Genomic DNA, 17,709 nt, shown 5'->3' on the forward strand with positions numbered 1-17,709 from the left:
GGTGGTCAGCTGTGCCATGACAATGATGATATAAGCAATATGTTGTTTTGAGTGAATTAGGACGATCTATGATATTAAAGAAGATGATCGGAAGGTAGGGAGGGTAGTGGATATTGTGTTGTACTCAATAAACCTGGAGTACATAGTCTCGGTCGTTGAGCATTATTATTTAGTTTACCGGTGTCTTTCATTCCGTCCGTTTGTTTATATATGGATGATTTTTCGCCTAAAAACTTGACCAGTTGTTTGTTTTTTTTTTTTTTTTTTTTTAATTTATTTTACGCTTTTCGTTTGTTTTACATAGTGCATCTAATAGAATATTATGTTTGGTGGATAGAGTTTTGGCTAGAAATGAAAAGAGCCCATTAGGACGACGAGCTAGCAAGAGCAACGCTAGGGGTGCACAATCTCATTTCTAGGTCTGAGACAAAAAGGTATTTTCAAATTTTATTTAAAGCACCATAGAATATATTAATTTGGATATATTTCCCGCTACACCACCACAGGTAATATCAAAGATGCAGGCATTATGCGACATATATACGGTTGGCATTTGTTGTTTTCCGTTCTCTTGTATTTTTATTCTCTCTATGTGTATCTCAGGTAGGCTTGCCAGATGGCCGGGATTCGCCTGGAATTTCGTCTCCAGGAAGTGTCCCGAATCTTTCACAAAATTATCCAAAAATCCCGGATTTTAAATTACTCAAGGTATATGTTTTAATTCCATTTCTTAGTATAGAAAACGATTTGAAATTAAATCGATTTCAAAAATACTTTTGGTTTAGGATTTTCATACTGTACATTTGTCTGTCAGATTTTGTACCATTGCATTCAAGCTCATCACTATGAGGAACAAATCAAATCACTGTCTTTCGAATCATCAGCTGTCACTTGAGCAGTATATGTAAGAAATATACGCAAATATCTAATTTTATTTCAAATTCACGTTTTTCTGCGAAATGTCCACTTTTCAAAGTTCGATTTTATCCCAATCACTGCCATAGACTCTTTAGTGATACTATAACAATCCCCATCTCTGATGCGAAATATACCTACCCAAAACATGTCCATGGCGATATCCAAATTCCCAGTATCGAAAGGCACTACAAAAGAAGCAGCGATTGTCCTCTCAGACCTTAATTTTGTTTGTAAGGTAATTTTAGTGTTACAAAAACAAAAAAGTCAGTCGCCTTATTGATACTTTGTCAGTCAAATTGAATTAAATTTATAATTATAAGTTTATAATTTATTGGATATATAAATAGAGAAAATCTGGAAATGTATCGATGTATGCTTCGAAATATGAGGAAATGTGTTACGGTACGCAAGAATAATTGAAGAAATTCTTACCAACAATTATGAAGACCATTTATTTCGATACTTTTTTGTCATAAATTTAAAACAAATTAAATATTTCAAAATTTTTGATATAAAATAATTTTATTTTGAGTTTTATTTTATTTGTCACAATTGTCAATTAAACATTGGCGAAGGTTAGGTTAGGTTAGGTTATGTGGCAGCCCGATGTATCAAGCTCACTTAGACTGTTCAGTCCATTGTGATACCACAGTGGTGAACTTCTCTCTTATCACTGAGTGCTGCCCGATTCCATGTTAAGCTCAATGACAAGGGACCTCCTTTTTATAGCCGAGTCCGAACGGCGTTCCACATTCCAGTGAAACCACTTAGAGAAGCTTTGAAACCCTCAGAAATGTCACCAGCATTACTGACGTTGGATAATCCACCGCTGAAAAACTTTTTGGTGTTCGGTCGTAGCTTGAATCGAACCCACGACCTTGTGTATGCAAGGCGGGCATGCTAACCATTGCACCACGGTGGCTCCCACAAACATTGGCGAAGCTAGCAACATCCTCGTAAGGGACAAAAGCTAAAATGTGTGCTCATTGTGGAGATACCTCAAAAAGAGAAAAAATAAATTCTTGTAGATGGGAAGAAACCAGACTATTCAATTTAATGATATATAATCATAGTTTGAAGAAATACTGCATGGAATTTGGTAGTGAGAGCTGGCATACCCATAAATCCCCTTTACTATAGCTACGCCTATTCTATTATGCAAATACCGACGAAATAATTGTAATCACCTGATAGCAGGAAACTACTTGCTATGAGGTTTCCGTTAAAAAAAATCATCGCAGCCATCTTGGAAGAAAGTTTCAGAGGCTCCGACATATTTGGGAAAGTCTACAGACAATAACGACCACGTCATGGCGTTTATGCAAATTTACCAAGTGATAAAATATGGGCAACTATTTTGGAAAATTGTGATTGTTTTGGCTTGTCCCGACAAATCCCGAAATGTACGGCGCAATGTCCCGGATTTCTGCAACCAAAATCTGGCAACCCTAATCTCAGGTGCATTCTGTAAGACAAGATTCCCTTAATGTCATGCTGCATCTATTACCTTTAGACATATTAGCCTAACGCACGGTCACAGTTCGGTCCTCAAAGTAATGGCAGATGTGCCAAGCGTAGTGGATTACTCTCTGGCGAAAACGCTTTTGGACAAAAAGTTTGAAACTCTAATTCCCAACAGTACGGCGTGGAGCACACAAACCCCTGGGAATAAACGTTATACAGATTTCTACACCAATGGCTCCAAAGAATGGACAAGTGGGTTTCGGAGTATATTCTAAAGACCTGGAACTTCGAATAGCGAAACGATTACCTAATCACTGTAGTGTTTTTCAGGCTGAAATATTAGCTATAAAAGAGGTGCCAAATTGACTGAGAATTAATGTTCCAACAATTGTTGGCATTAATATATACTCAGATAGACAACCTGCAATAAAATCCCTGGACTCCGCGGTCCTTACCTCGAAAACGGCCATCAACTGCCACAAATATCTCAATGAGATGACAGAGCAGTACAATATTCACCTAATATGGGTGTCTGGCCACAGGAACACACAAGGGCACAGCGAAGCGGATGGGTTAGCAAGGCTAGGTTAGGTTAGGTTAGGTTAAAGTGGCAGCCCGATTAAGATTCGGGCTCACTTAGACTATTCAGTCCATTGTGATACCACATTAACTAAAAGTACCTATTACATATGGGCACTTATAGTTTTAACCGTTGAACCTTCTCGATTATTTTCTTCTGTTGAACCAACCAGATTGTTCCAAAAACATTAGCAGACTGCTTAAGTTAACGTTTTCCAGGTCCGCTAGTAATCTGAAGCTATATGCCCCTAAAATTTGCTTACGCCTTACACAAAATGCAGGACACTCACACAAGAGGTGTTTTATTGATTCCTTTTCCTCCGCATCATGACAGCTCATACAATAGTCATTATACTTCGCACCAATAGTTTTTGCAAAATCGCCTATCAGGCAGCGACCCGTTATAGCAGATATCAGGAGTGATATCTGGCGTCTCGAGAACACTAGCATATCTAGTGTGCGGTTTAAGTTTAAATGGGGCCATATTTGCTTGGTGTCGTTACAACCCTTACAATTCTCCCATCGAACATTTGCCATCATGACAGCCTTCTCACGCAGTAAGAGCTTGCAGGTAGTCAGAGGCATACCAACAGATTCTAGTTCCCCTGGAATATGTAAGGTAGTTCCTAGCCTTGCTAGCTCATCTGCTTCGCAGTTCCCCGGTATGTTCCTGTGGCCAGGCACCCATATTAGGTGAATATTGTGCTGCTCAGTCATCTCATTGAGAGATTTGCGGCAGTCGATGGCCGTTTTCGAGTTGAGGAACACAGAGTCCAAGGATTTTATTGCAGGTTGACTGTCTGAGTATATATTAATGCCAATATTGCTTGGAGCATTACTTCTCAGCCAATTCACCACTTCTCTTATTGCTAATATTTCAGCCTGAAAAGCACTACAGTGATCAGGTAATCTTTTCGCTATTCGAAGTTCTAGATCTTTAGAATATACTCCGAAACCCACTTGGCCATCCAATTTGGAGCCATCAGTGTAGAAATCTATATACCTTTTATTCCCCGGGGTCCGTGTACACCACGCCTCACTGTTGGGAATTAGAGTCTCAAACTTGTTGTCGAAAAGTGGACTCGCCAAAGTGTAATCCACTACGTTAGGCACATCTGGCATTATTTTGAGGACCGAACTGTGACCGTAACTTTTTTCCGACCACAGCGATAGCTCGCGCAACCGCACAGCCGTTGTTGCAGCTGACTGTTTGGCCAAAATGTCTAAAGGCAATAGATGCAGTATGACATTAAGGGAGTTTGTTCCTGTCTTGCTGAATGCACCTGAGATACACAAGCACGCCATACGCTGAACTTTGTCTAAACTTGTCGGCTGGTAAAGTGCCGGCCACCAGACTACAACACCATATAGCATTATAGGTCTAACCACTGCCGTGTATAGCCAATGTACAATTTTTGGTTTTAGTCCCCACTTTTTCCCTATTGCCTTTTTGCACGAGTATAAAGCTACCGTTGCTTTCCTCGCCCTTTCTTCAATATTAAGCTTAAAGTTCAGCTTCCTGTCCAAAATAATGCCAAGGTATTTTGCACACTCCCTAAAGGGAATTTCAATACCCCCTAAGGAAATGGGCCTAACCGTGGGAGTTTTGCGATCTTTGAAGTACATGACTATTTCTGTCTTTGCAGGATTAACCCCAAGACCATTATCTTTCGCCCATTTTTCAGTCATCCGGAGGGCTCTCTGTATAATATCTCTTACTGTTGATGGGAAGTTTCCCCTGACTGCTATCGCCACATCATCTGCGTATGCCACCACTTGTATCCTTTCTTTTTCTAGGGAAACCAGAAGGTCGTTTATAGCAACATTCCAAAGAAGAGGTGATAGAACTCCTCCTTGGGGAGTGCCTCTGTTCACATACCTTTGTATGTTTGCTTGTCCTAGTGTGGCTGAAATGCGTCTCTTCCTTAGAAGTTCGTCTAACAGCCTAAGTATACCTGGATCAAAATTCAGAGTTGTCAGTCCATTTAATATCGAGCTCGGATGGACGTTATTGAACGCCCCTTCGATGTCTAGAAATGCCACGATTGTGTATTCTTTGACAGATAGTGAGCTTTCAATAAAGCTGACTAGTTCATGTAATGCGGTCTCAGTAGACCTGCCCTTCGAGTATGCATGCTGTCGTTTCGAGAGCAAACTTGAATCGACGCTAGTTCTAAGATAAATATCTATCATCCTCTCCAGAGTCTTAAGTAGGAATGATGATAAGCTGATTGGTCGGAAATCCTTCGCATTCGATTGAGAGGCTTTTCCCGCTTTAGGTATGAAAACGACTTTTGATTCTCTCCACTTTCGTGGAATATATGCTAAGTTGATACATCCTATATATATCGCCGACAACCAGGGGATAATTCTGTCAGCCACCGCTTTTAACTCCACCGGAGTAATTCCATCAGGTCCGGGGGATTTGAATGATCCAAAGCTATTTAACCCCCATTTTATTCTGGATTCTGATACAATTTCCTCGATAGGAAACGACCGCTGAGCCACTGTGGAACCGCCAGTGCATGGTTCAACCGTCTGATTTCCGGGAAAATGTGTGTCCAATAGTACCTCCAGCGTCTCCTCACTGGAGGTTGTCCAATTGCCCTCCGATGTTTTAATGAAACCTGGAGCGGAGCTCGTGGATGCTAGCACCTTCCGTAGTCTGGAAGCCTCGGACGTATTCTCAATGCTGCTGCAGTAATCATTCCAAGAGTTATGCTGAGCCTTTCTCAGTTCTCGCTTGTATCCTCTCAGATTCTTCTTGTAAGCGTCCCAATCCACAGGAGCTCTGGTGGACTTTGCTTTGTTAAAGAGCTTCCTGCACGATTTCCTCATATTACCTAACTCCGTAGACCACCATGGTGGTCTATTTTTCCCCCTTGGCTTCCCTTTAGGGCATGCAGCTTTCAGTGAAATGTTGAAGGCCTTAGTAATCCTCTCCACTGCGTGTTCGATAACTTGCACAGTGCTCATATTTGTCTCTGGTATTTCCGGTATCATCATATTGAACGATTCCCTATACCTATTCCAGTCAGCTTTCCTAACATTTAGCGGAAATATGGTCTTGGTGGTATGAACATCAAATTTGAAACTGATGTAGCGATGATCTGAGAAGCTGTGTTCACTTAAAACATGCCACTCAGATATCATTTCATTCAGTTCTTGTTTTTAGTGACAAAGGTTGGGGCATCTCCCTTGTTGCAAACTACCAGATTAGTACGCAAAATAAACTCTATTAGCGACTCTCCCCTTGCATTAGTATCCCTACTTCCCCATATACTATGATGCGCATTCGCATCGCATCCCATAATGAGTTTCGTCTTTGTTTTCAGTGACTCCTCAACTAAGGTCTTAACGGCACATGGAGGCATCTCCCTGTCATGTCCCATATAGACCGAAGATACCCAATATTTGCATTTGGCTATTTCTAAATTGGCAACGACAGTGCATTGCACATTGAAGGAAGCAGAAACAAGTTAAGCTCGTTTTTAGCAATTATACAGGCTCGAATTACATCATTACCAGTATACTGCAATAGTTTGAACCCCGGAGTACTTAATTCACATATTTTGTTTCTATAAACATATGGTTCTTGAATAAGAACTGTGTCTATGTCCCCTTTCATCAAGAGAACTTTTAAGGCAGCACATGCAGCCTTACAATGATGAAGATTTATCTGAAGGATCCGTAGGACCATCGAGATTTTCAACAACCGTCACATCAGCCGCTTCAATCGAGTCATCAAGAATGTCCTCTTCAGAGATATCGGTGACTCTCGCAATAACCACAGGTTCAACTTTGGTGAGCTCTGAGGCAGTAGAAGCCTCCTCACGCATACGGTATCTATCCATGTCTTCAACTTTGGTATCTCCCTCGACTTCGCAAGAGGATCCGCTTACTTCTGATTCAGACAGAGGCTTGTCCACTTCTGAATCCTTTAGCTGATCGTTTTTATACACCTTCATTTGGATATAATGAAAGCCATAACATACACGGCCCTGAGACTTTGCTAGATGTGGCAAAGACTGAGTGTTCAATATAAACACTGCATGCCGTCTTGGCCCATCCACTTCAACCAAACGGCCAACCTTCCAATCAGCTGTTGGAAGATCTGGATTGCATTGTTTTTGTCTATTTAAAATAGATTCAGGGTCGGGAGGGTTTGCAGGTATCCACGCATGTGCTCTTGGTCTAGCCGGTATGTCTTTCTTCTCGACTAACTCTAGAGCAGCTCCTTCCCAAACTTCACCAATTAGTATCAGAGCAGCTTTAAAACATTCTATAGACCTCTGGTCCTCAAATGCGACTAGCTTAAATTGTCCTTGATACCAACCAGCCTCTTGGTGTCGAGGATCTGGGCCGGGAAACTTTTCCAGCACCTGTGAGTAGACGCCAGACAAAGCATTCTCAATTTCCCCCCATTTTTGCTTTGGAACCATACCGTCCAATGCTCCTTTATTTATGATAGCCATCACAAGACTGTCTTTAGCAACTGAGGCAAACGATCGTTGATCCCTTTTGGAGGATGGCAGCTCATCCGGTGATCGTTCCCTTTTTCCAGCCTCAAGAATTCCTTGAGCCCATTTTAAGGAATCGCTTTGTTTAGCCGACAACGTGCTTGGGTCGACTGATCCTAATTTCTTTAGGATAAACAAAGCATTTCTGCGTTCTTTGAATCTCTTTCGTGAGGGATTACAAGGCAAGGCTAGGAACTACCTTATATATTCCATGGGAACTAGTATCTGTTGGTATGCCTCTGGCTACCTGTAAGCTCTTACTGCGTGAGAAGGCTATAACGGTAGCGAATGTCCAATGAGAATTGCAAGGGTTGCAACGACACTAAGCAAATATGGCTCCATCTAAACTTAAACCGCACACTAGATATTGTCTTCAAGATGTCATTCCTGATATCTGCTATAACGGGTCGCTGCATGATAGGCGAGTTTGCAAAAACTATTGGAGCAAAGTATAATGACTACTGCATGAGTTGTCATGATGCGGCCTGGAAAATATTAATATATGCAGTCTGCTACTGTTTTTGGAACAATCAACAAAAGAAAATAATCGAGTAGTTTCAGCGGTTTAAAACTAGAAGTGCCCATATGTAATAGGTACTTTTAGTTAATACGGTATCACAATGGACTGAATAGTTTACGTGAGCCTGACGATAAATCGGGCTGCCACTTTGAAAAAAGGTTTTTGATAGTCGGCTATTGCCTAAACAGATTTGGCAAAGGAAAAGAGATATGCTTGCAAATTTGTTTAGGCGATAGCCGACTATCATAAACTTTTTTCGGGGGGTTCAAGTGTACGTTAAGGTAGTAAGTAATGTATCAATAGAGTGTATTAAACTAAACTAACTTCGCAACATTCAGAATTATTTTGCTTTAGACAAAGCTTGACGTTTGAACCTAATTCCGAAATTACGTTTTATTTTAATCTATTGATTTCAAAAATTCTTTCTAAATTGGAAATCGAATATGGGTGAGAGAGAGAAAAAAACACACAGAGTAAAAAAACACATTATAACTTATTATAAAGTCGTCAAATTTTAACTACGTTACTTTGAAAATGGCTTCCTGAGAAATACTCCAAATGCCTAAAAGAGATGAAAAATTCGACATTACATACTCCTATATAAAATTTTTATTATGAAACCTCAAAATGTGTCCCATTAACAACTTAGTCAGAAAAGAACAGTGCTTGATATAAACGAATAGGACTGTGTTCTTGGATCAACATTTTTTTATTGAAAAAAATAAAAATTTTGTAACAAAAAAATTTATTTGGTCATATTTTGAAATTTTCGTAGAAATTCAAAAAACTCTAACAAAAGGAAAAGTTTTCGGTACACGTTTTCCAAATGTTTTTTTTTTCGTGTACAACTTGAAATGTACCGTCAATTAAATAATGTCTTTCGTCGACTGGAATCAGATTAGCAGTTGTCTCTAAATAAAGTAAACAATATTAGAAATACTTTTCAGAAATGGCAGCTTTGCTTGAATTTACTTATATTTTTGGGCAATCCATATCTGTTCCAAATGTGTTCGATATTAAAATCTTCCACTATTTCTACACCAAGAAAAAAGTGCCTTCGAAACTAAAGAAAAAATGTAAAGGAAATTTTCCTATATTTCTTTTATCTACCAGTAATCGATACCTGTCATCGATGTAATCGATATGTTTGCGCGTTCGTTGTTTTTTAGTTGGAATCGCGTTGTTATGGTATACGGAGAGATTGTTAAAAAATAATACAGTAAAATAATATAATAAATAACAAATAAAATCTTTGTTATTTTAAATTAGTGAGAACATTTTTGGTTTTTTTCAAAATTATTGAACATAAATAACAAGCAATAATTCTATCAATGTTCGTTATGGTGTACACACTGGTAGAAAAATGTTTCGTAGTAAAGGGTGATTCTTTTGAGGTTAGGATTTTCATGCATTAGTATTTGACAGATCACGTGGGATTTCAGACATGGTGTCAAAGAGAAAGATGCTCAGTATGCTTTGACATTTCATCATGAATAGACTTACTAACGAGCAACGCTTGCAAATCATTGAATTTTATTACCAAAATCAGTGTTCGGTTCGAAATGTGTTTCGCGCTTTACGTCCGATTTATGGTCTACATAATCGACCAAGTGAGCTAACAATTAATGTGATTGTGACCAAGTTTCGCACTCAGTTTACTTTATTGGACATTAAACCAACCACACGAATGCGTACAGTGCGTACAGAAGAGAATATTGCGTCTGTTTCTGAGAGTGTTGCTGAAGACCGTGAAATGTCGATTCGTCGCCGTTCGCAGCAATTGGGTTTGTGTTATTCGACCACATGGAAGATTTTACGCAAAGATCTTGGTGTAAAACCGTATAAAATACAGCTCGTGCAAGAACTGAAGCCGAACGATCTGCCACAACGTCGAATTTTCAGTGAATGGGCCCTAGAAAAGTTGGCAGAAAATCCGCTTTTTTATCGACAAATTTTGTTCAGCGATGAGGCTCATTTCTGGTTGAATGGCTACGTAAATAAGCAAAATTGCCGCATTTGGAGTGAATAGCAACCAGAAGCCGTTCAAGAACTGCCCATGCATCCCGAAAAATGCACTGTTTGGTGTGGTTTGTACGCTGGTGGAATCATTGGACCGTATTTTTTCAAAGATGCTGTTGGACGCAACGTTACGGTGAATGGCGATCGCTATCGTTCGATGCTAACAAACTTTTTGTTGCCAAAAATGGAAGAACTGAACTTGGTTGACATGTGGTTTCAACAAGATGGCGCTACATGCCACACAGCTCGCGATTCTATGGCCATTTTGAGGGAAAACTTCGGAGAACAATTCATCTCAAGAAATGGACCGGTAAGTTGGCCACCAAGATCTTGCGATTTGACGCCTTTAGACTATTTTTTGTGGGGCTACGTCAAGTCTAAAGTCTACAGAAATAAGCCAGCAACTATTCCAGCTTTGGAAGACAACATTTCCGAAGAAATTCGGGCTATTCCGGCCGAAATGCTCGAAAAAGTTGCCCAAAATTGGACTTTCCGAATGGACCACCTAAGACGCAGCCGCGGTCAACATTTAAATGAAATTATCTTCAAAAAGTAAATGTCATGGACCAATCTAACGTTTCAAATAAAGAACCGATGAGATTTTGCAAATTTTATGCGTTTTTTTTTTTTAAAAAGTTATCAAGCTCTTAACAAATCACCCTTTATTAACGAACGGGCTTCGTTGATTATTTTTCGTTAATATTACGAAATTTTTCGTTATAAGAACGAAAGTGATCGTTAATACAACGAAATCAGTCGTTAAAAGACAATTTTGTGTTTTGGTTGTTCGTTATATTAATAAAACACGTTTCGTTAATATTACGAATATTAACTTTGTCATTTTTTCAAGAATTAGTATAAAAAATTTTTCCAAAATGAAATTATTATAATCATTCGCACATAGAGGGTAACTTTTGGAAACTTTTAGCGCTTAAAACAGTCGTTTTATATACTCCGAAACTGGAATTAAAAAATTCATTTATAAAACGAAAGCGATCGTTAATATAATGATATGGATCGTTAAAAAATAAATTTTAAATTGGTAATTTCGTTATATTAATGAAATACGTTCATTAATAATACGAATGGGAGTTTGAGTATTTCTGCCTCTCCTTACTCTTTGTCTCTAAAACGTCGCTCCATACTCTCTCTCTAATACGTCTGTAGCGCAGTATTGCCAGGTTAGGGGGTTTCCCCCAAATTTAGGGGGTTTTTTCACGTTTAGAGGGATTTTTAGGGGTAGGTTAGGTTAGGTTAGGTTATGTGGCAGCCCGATGTATCAGGCTCACTTAGACTATTCAGTCCATTGTGATACCACAGTGATGAACTTCTCTCTTATCACTGAGTGCTGCCCGATTCCATGTTAAGCTCAATGACAAGGGACCTCCTTTTTATAGCCGAGTCCGAACGGCGTTCCACATTCCAGTGAAACCACTTAGAGAAGCTTTGAAAACCTCAGAAATGTCACCAGCATTACTGAGGGGTAAAATTTATTTGGGGGGTTTTTTGGGGGTAAAAAATTATTTCAGACCTTATAAAGTGGAGCAATTCTCAAGCAAATTCGGAACAATTCTAGCATGAGTTATGAGAAAAAAGATGCGGAAATTCAACAAGAAGATCCTAAATGCAAACAAGTATCCAATAGCATTATTTTCGTTATCTTTTTTAAATTCTTCTGTTGAAAGGGCATTTTTAATATTTGACGAAATTAAAAACAATCGTATTTTAACTTAGCAGCTGAAAGCTTTTTAAGAGTAAGCCCGCTTTTTAAATTGATATACATATTGTATTATTACATCCATAAAAAAAATAATTTCCTCAGGGATGAAATTTTAAACAAACGAAAATCTCTTTTGTTTTAACGTATTTTCTTAAATAGCAAATTTTATTTTTTATTTACTTCAAACGAAAACAAATTTTAGCATCAAAAGAAAATTTAGTTTTTCTAAAATTTCGTTTCTCAGGAAAGAACTCTTCTTTCAGGATATATATTTGTGTTAAATTTAATTTTTAAAGTGTATCACTACAGGATTTTTTTCAGGTACTCTGAAATTTTTTGGGGGTTTTTGAAAAAAGCTTAGACCAATTTAGGGGTTTTTTTTCTTAAGATTTGGGGGGAAGAATCAAAAATCACCTGGCAACACTGCTGTAGCGTCTATGTAATTTGTACATACACATTTAAGCATGGCAATAAGTACAGGTTTGCGTGTGCGTATTGAAAAACAAACGGTAAAAAGTTCAACAGAAAACTTGTCTGATGGGCAAACACTAACAACATTTCCCAATAAACACAAACGTTTGAAAAATGCTAAATTTCAACAATTTTTCAAATGATTAGGGTAATATTCAAGTTGAGAAATTGTTGAGAAAATCGCGTTCTCAACAAAAAACAGACATTACCCTCAACAGTGAAATTCAACACATTAGCAATAATATCTCAAGTGTTATCCTCAAATTGAAATGCATCGCTACTCAAAAATTTGTCAAACAATTTTCGATGCGAGTCAAATGCAAAATTAACATCGTTGCAAATACTTTTCAACCTAAATTTGTATGAATGATATCCTCACTTCAAATTGAAAGTCAAAGCCAAAATTCTATGAATTTTCTATAATTTATTCATTTTCATCAAAATAAAATATATAATAATACACTACAATACCAATTGATAAATAAAAATCTTAAACAACAAACAACAAAACTTTAAATATCTTAAACATTATTAGTAAACACTTTTGCATTGATAATTCGATTTCCTTCCTTTTGGTGTCATAAAACAGCATTAATATTTATTAACATGCGGGCAATTTGAAAATAGGAACGTACTGGACCGCGTGTTAGAATTGATTTCCAGCAGAAGGAATTCACAAAATATCCATTTTAAACTGATAATAGCATATGAATTAAACTGACGATGTGATGCACATTTTCATCCAGAAGTTGTTGATTTCAACAATTTGTTGTTTTTAACAACTCTAATTGGTTGCACTTGTAATGTTTCTGGAAACTTTTTCTTATCGATAAGCCACTCATTTTTCATTGGTCAGCTTCTTAATGTTTGCAAGAATGTAGCATCCAAAGATTTTAGTTTACTGCAAAGAGATTTAAATTTAGTGTCTTCTCTAAAGTGTTGATTTAATTTTTCATATTGACGTACCAATTATTATAAACTATTTGAAGCAGTTCCAGTTAATTGTCCACCATTTTTTCATCGGCCAGCTTAATGCTTTAATGTTTTCAAGAACGTAGAATCCATAATTTTAGTTTTCTGCAAAGAGATATACATTTAATGACTTCCTTAAAGTTTTATTTCATTTTTTATTTTCACTTACCTATTTTTATAAACTATTTGGTTATTTGTCCAAAATTTTCCATTTTTTAATTTCTTGCAATTGACCACGAACTTCGTTGCACAAATAAGTATTGAAAACCACATGGTTTTTTCGTTGCATTTTAGGGTAGTGTTTTGTCAAAGTTTTCTCATATTATCTTCAACACCTTTTCAAAGATTTCGTCAACATTTTGGCAAATTGGAAGTAATTCGCAAACAATTTGAAGATGTATTGAAGATGAGCTATTTCAAGTCAAGTTGAATTTATGTTGAAAATTATATTTACCCTCAAACTGAAAAGTTGTTGCATTTGAAAAACGCTCATCCTGTGTTTATTGGGTTACGTTCTTTTCGCTGAAGAGTGCACAGGCTCAGCGTTGCCACTACGAAATTTTATTTTGGACCAAAACTTTTCCAAAATCGGACCAAAATTCCCTCCAGCGGACCAAATTTCCAATTTTGAAGAAACAGGCTTTAAAAAATATTTTATTGTTGTACTTAGTGCTTTTATTAAAAAAGTATAGTAAATCAGAAAGGACTGATATGATTTAGTGGTTGACACCAAAACATCGACTTTTCAATTTTTTTTTAAATTTGAAAAAAATTACTTTTTGAAAAGGTTGAATTTTAAAGTCAATTGTAGTTGACATCAACGCGAATTTTTATTCGATTTTCTGTGATTGAAATGGTATCTAATACCACACTGAAAACAAACTCACGGCTCCAAAGATTTTGTCTTTAAAAAAAGTGAACTCTCTATTTCACTAAAGCCAATTTAACATTAGTTAAATTAACTAAAAAACAGGACAAAATTATACACAAGTTAAGCATTAAGATTTACTAAATTCGCATTTCTCACAACATAGTTAATTATTTATTATTATTTCTTTAAATTTGTAAATTTTACTATAAATGCGTCCATCGTGAACTTCCTATGTCACTAAAGACATTCTTGCAATTTTGAACTCCAATCTTTTCCTTCAAACTACAAAATTTTCTTTAACAAATGAAAAAAATAATTATGTCTAATAAATATTCTTGAATTTGTCGAAAAATATTTACTTATTTTTGTGATATTGGCGTGATGCCAGCGTTTGTAATACCGTTTAGTTAAAATTTTCTAAAAATTTAAAAAAATTTCTAAAATCAACCAAAAGTTTTCTTCCTGGTGGGTTCACTGTTTTTTCAGAAGCAGAGATTTGAAGTGAGGACACATTTACGTCACAATGCTCTTTTACTGCAATTGAAAATTATTTTGTTTCAAGTAAAAAAACGACTTTAAAAAATGTGTGTGAAAACATCTCCTATTTGAAACGCTTTTAGTTTTACAGTCAAACTGCAAAACGTCAACAATATTAAAGACGATATCATTAATTTTGAAGATTTTTTCAGAAATATTAAATCCATTTTGACTTAAGTAAAACGAAATTTTCTTTCATGTTAGGATACTTAACTATAAGGACTTCATTGAAAAGTTTATAGACAAGGAAAAAAACTTTATTTCAGAGAAATAATCAAAATTCGTATTTTAAGCACATGAAATCTTTGCCTTCACGACAGTGCACATATACTAATGAATATGTGATAGAAATTTTAAATACTAGAAACAATTTATAAATTTTACCAAATTTATGAAAATGGACCAAAATGGGCCAAATTTCGTTTGGTCCGACCATCGGACCAAATTTAAAAATTAGAAATCTTTTGGACCAATTTTGGTCCGATCGGACCAAAACGGCAACGCTGCACAGGCTCATTACAGTTTCATTGTGAATAATAAACATAGATAGGTGAGGTGAGTTAAATTGGTGTTTTTTTTTGTGTGTATTCGCAAGAAATTTAGTGTACATTTTTAATCTTTAGTGAAAATGCCCCGGGGAAGTGAACTTTCAGATGAAGAAGGCGGAACAATTACCGTAATACACCTTGGTTGCAGAAAAATTGGATAAATGGACACGGCGATACTATTATCATTTTTGATCTTAGAAATAAGAGCCTTTTTTCTTAAGTGAAAGTCACAATATATGTTTATTAAATTACTTAATTTATCAGTGAATATTATTTCCTAAATGACTATACTCAAATGCACTAATTGGTTCGGTTTCATTAATATAACGTTTGTGATCATTTATACAACGTACGCCTTTCATTCATACAATGAAAAAACTGGGTTCATACAACGAATGATTTTCATTCATACAACGTATAAGCTGCATCCATACAATGAATAAATTTCATTCATACAACGAATAATATTCGTTAATACAACGAAAAGGCTACGTAACAGCAACGTAATTATTCGTTAATACTACGAAATGTATTCCATAAAGGGTTTCGTAAATATAACGAAATTCTATGTTGGCTGACTTTTAATGAAGAATTTCGTTAATACAACGTAGAAATTCATCGTATTAACGAAACTTTTTCTACCAGTGTAGAAAAGAAAATACCAACAGAATAACAACGCCTTCATTCGTCTTCATTTTGGAATCTTCAATTATCAGGTAACATTCATACAGTGACGCTAAACTTTTATGAAAAAATTGGTTTATGATTTATTATATTTCTAGGTATTGAAATTGTAAAAGGAGGATAAAATCGTTACGCAGCATCTTTTTAAAAGTGAAAGGAACAAGAAGAAGAAAAGCATTACGTTTTACAGTTGGTAACATTACATGGAAATTGGAAATAGTGGAATAATAAACTATTATTTCAAGGCTAGTCGATGCTGTTGATTGTTAATAAATATATTTAATAAAGGGTGATACGGTCAAAATTTGGTCAAGGGAAAACGCGTGTAAATCGGTGAAATCGTTTATTTAAAAAATCGAATTAAATTTCTTTTTCAAGTTCAATTAGTATAAAATTCAGGAAAAATATTCAGTTAGGCTTTCGCTTTTCCAAATCCGAACTGCCGGGCCTCACGCTTGACACCTGCGATCAGATTTTGTACAGCCACCTTGTCCACCTTCTTCGCCGCAGAAAGCCAGTTTGCCTTGAACTGCTGCTCGTCCTTAGCAGTTTTTTTGGTCTTCTTTAGGTTCCGCTTGACAATAGCCCAGTATTTCTCAATTGGGCGGAGCTCTGGCGTGTTGGGAGGGTTCTTGTCCTTGGGAACCACCTGCACGTTGTTGGCGGCGTACCACTCCATGGCCTTTTTACCGTAATGGCAAGATGCCAAATCCGGCCAAAACAGTACGGAACAACCGTGTTTCTTCAGGAAAGGCAGAAGACGTTTATTCAAACACTCTTTCACGTAAATTTCTTGGTTGACAGTCCCGGAAGCTATGAAAATGCTGCTTTTCAAGCCACAGGTACAGATGGCTTGCCAAACCAGATATTTCTTTGCGAACTTTGACAGTTTTATGTGCTTGAAAATATCTGCTACCTTTCCCCTTCCTTTTGCCGTATAAAACTCCTGTCCCGGAAGCTGCTTGTAGTCGGCTTTGACGTAGGTTTCGTCGTCCATTACCACGCAGTCAAACTTCGTCAGCATCGTCGTGTACAGCCTCCGGGATCGCGCTTTGGCCGTCGTATTTTGTTTATCATCGCGATTTGGAGTCACTACCTTCTTGTAAGTCGATAGTCCGGCTCGTTTTTTGGCTCGATGCACGGTTGTAGACGATACACCCAGCTTATTTGCGGCATCTCGGAGAGAGAGGTTAGGGTTTCGCTAGAAACTACCGGCAACTCTCTTTGTCGTCTCAGCGGCTTCCGGTTTTCGATTTCCCCCCGATCCAGACTTCCTGGCTGTCGACAAACGTTCCCCAAACGCTTTAATTACATTTGTAACGGTTGAGTTGGCATCATTTAACTATTTTGCCAGCTTTGAGTGCGAGTAGCTCGGATTTTCGCGATGCGCGAGCAAAATTTTGATACGCTGCTCTTCTTGCTTGGACGGCATTTTGACAACTGAAGAGTGAATTCCAAAATCAAAATAGGAGCAACATTCTACACACACACACCTTCAAAATGAGGGGTGTTCAGGTTTTTTAAATGCAAAATTGAAAGAAATACGTCAAGTTTATATTGACCAAATTTTGACCGTATCACCCTTTATATTAATAAAACAAGTCTTTTATTGAAGAAAAAACTGCCTATATAAATAAATAAAACTGTATTTAAAAACTAAGGTAAGCAGTTCTAATTTTGAAGTAAAAGGTTTACCACAAATATGTAAGATTTTTGCAAATAAATGAAAAAAGTTCAATAAAATCATTCCATATATGAATTCAATTCAGTTAAATTTTTTCATTCTGTACTATGTTAAATATAGGAAAATGTTAACTAATATATGGAATGCATTCTACCTAATTTCTACGAAAATCACACCGTTCAAACAAATAAAAATGTATTTG

At 36.9% G+C, this 17,709-nt stretch overlaps 1 long non-coding RNA gene across 1 annotated transcript; it reads right to left on the reverse strand.

Moving 5' to 3' along the window:
• Positions 1-12,776: 12,776 nt before the first annotated feature.
• Positions 12,777-13,664, reverse strand: LOC142240691 (uncharacterized). The gene is made up of 3 exons (XR_012723355.1): positions 13,353-13,664; positions 13,178-13,288; positions 12,777-13,112 (listed from the first exon to the last, which is right to left on the reverse strand). It is a non-coding gene; the product is annotated as an uncharacterized LOC142240691 (long non-coding RNA).
• Between the last annotated feature and the right edge of the window lie 4,045 nt (positions 13,665-17,709).

The sequence above is a fragment of the Haematobia irritans genome, chromosome 1 (assembly GCF_050003625.1).
Source record: "Haematobia irritans isolate KBUSLIRL chromosome 1, ASM5000362v1, whole genome shotgun sequence".
In the NCBI taxonomy this organism is placed as follows: Eukaryota; Metazoa; Arthropoda; class Insecta; order Diptera; family Muscidae; genus Haematobia; species Haematobia irritans.